Source organism: Atta cephalotes (assembly GCF_000143395.1).
Source record: "Atta cephalotes unplaced genomic scaffold scaffold00011, whole genome shotgun sequence".
Taxonomy (NCBI): domain Eukaryota; kingdom Metazoa; phylum Arthropoda; class Insecta; order Hymenoptera; family Formicidae; genus Atta; species Atta cephalotes.
Genome location: NW_012130075.1, coordinates 3180066 through 3181840, shown reverse-complemented (window position 1 = coordinate 3181840; position 1775 = coordinate 3180066). Strand labels below are relative to the sequence as shown.

Here is a 1775-nt window from a genome sequence, read left to right as displayed (position 1 = left end):
CACACGGCCTGACTGACCAGCACTTCCGGTCTTATGAAGAAGTAAAAAATTGGATCGATTCGTGGATAGCCTCAAAAGATGACCAGTTTTTTCAACGCGGGATTCGTACGCTACCCGAAAGATGGGAGAAAGTAGTGGCCAGCGATGGACAATACTAATCATAACTGTATAACCAGTTTTTACAATAAAGCCCCGAATTTCGGAAAAAAAACGGCGGAAGCGTAGTTGTACACCTAATATTATTAAACTTTTTTTGATTCAGTCTTCTATTCTTTTTTTTTTTAATTATTAGACTGTTGATCGAAATAAAGTACTACCTCATTCAAAACCTCCTGACTCCCCTCATGGTGATCATGTTGGAGGCAATGGACCATTATCGCCACCAGGCGGTGTATCCCTAATAACATTGCTTTTGGTAAGGATTATGTAAAAAAAAATTACACAAAAAATTATATTTATTATTAGAATACAAGAAAATTAGAATACATATTCGAAAAAAAGATAAAAAAGTACATATGAACAAAAATGATTTATTATACTAGTCAGTTTCCACACATACCAAAAGGTATCATGTACCTCCTCATCAAATAAATCCAGCCAATCCTGATAAATTTCATGAAACATTGAGATATAAAATTCATGGAACATTGGCTTTCCAAGCATGGATCCGGAAGATGTCCGCGAAATCGCATAATTTTTATATAGAAAGCGTCCGTGGAAGCCTCAAGAATATTAATTAATTATATTTTCTGGATAATTTATTGAGCTATGATTAAAAGTCTATTTTTTTCTTTGAACGTTACTTTAAAAATTTTTTTTTTTCAATATGAATACAGAAATTAATATCATAAAAAACTATCTTAATAATTATGAAATTTTACTACTTGTGTTTTAAAATTAATACTTTTGATTAAACATTACGAAAATAAATAAATAAATAAGATTGTGTAATTTATATTATACTTATAATAGTAATAGAATTGAATAAAAATCATTTATTATTACTTATAGAGAATTTTTTTGAATGTTGCAGCAACAATTAATATGTCCTTTATTACAATCAGTACTAGCAGCTTTAAGTTTACAGGGTCTTTGTCTGTGAAAAAAAATGAAATACGCACTATGTAAGTCATGAATATCTCTGAATGTTAAAACGTTACATTATAATAGATTTTTAGCCATAATTTAATAATTTCTAGAGTTTTGTATATAGATGAGTTCATTTTCTTACAGAAACTTCTATTATCGACATCGTAAAGGCATTGTTATGAAATATTTTATTTATTAAATTATTATCATTACTATTATACATATAACTGGACTGCACTGTATCTCTTTTTAAACACGTTTAATTTTTAAGTCGACAAGTATTGCATGTATTTTGCATTTCTAATAAATAATATATTGAGCAACTAGATTCTGTTATGAATTATTTCAAATATTCCATATTTTAACATAATATTATGCATGATATATGCATAATTAATTATCTAATAATGACTTTGTTATTAGGATTCTTTTTGTTCAAATAATATATTTTTTATGTTTTTCTAGTATAATTACATTAATATATAAGTACCAAGAGACGAATTATTGGTTTTTCTTTTTTGCTTATTCAAATTGCTATCTAAAATAAGAATGACAAAAAAATAAACGCATTTATTACCGTTGGACTAGAAATAACGATAATTAAGATAATGTAAAGAATTCCACAATAATCGCGAACGATATCGCCAGCTAAAAATGCAATAAGCGACAACGTTTTACCGTCAAAA

The 1775-nt window shown here is 27.7% G+C and overlaps 1 long non-coding RNA gene across 1 annotated transcript; it reads left to right on the top strand.

Moving 5' to 3' along the window:
• The first annotated feature begins 358 nt into the window (after positions 1–358).
• LOC105617027 lies at positions 359–1415 on the top strand. Its single transcript, XR_001046479.1, has 3 exons — positions 359–415; positions 1034–1124; positions 1234–1415. It is a non-coding gene; the product is annotated as an uncharacterized LOC105617027 (long non-coding RNA).
• The last annotated feature ends 360 nt before the right edge of the window (positions 1416–1775 follow it).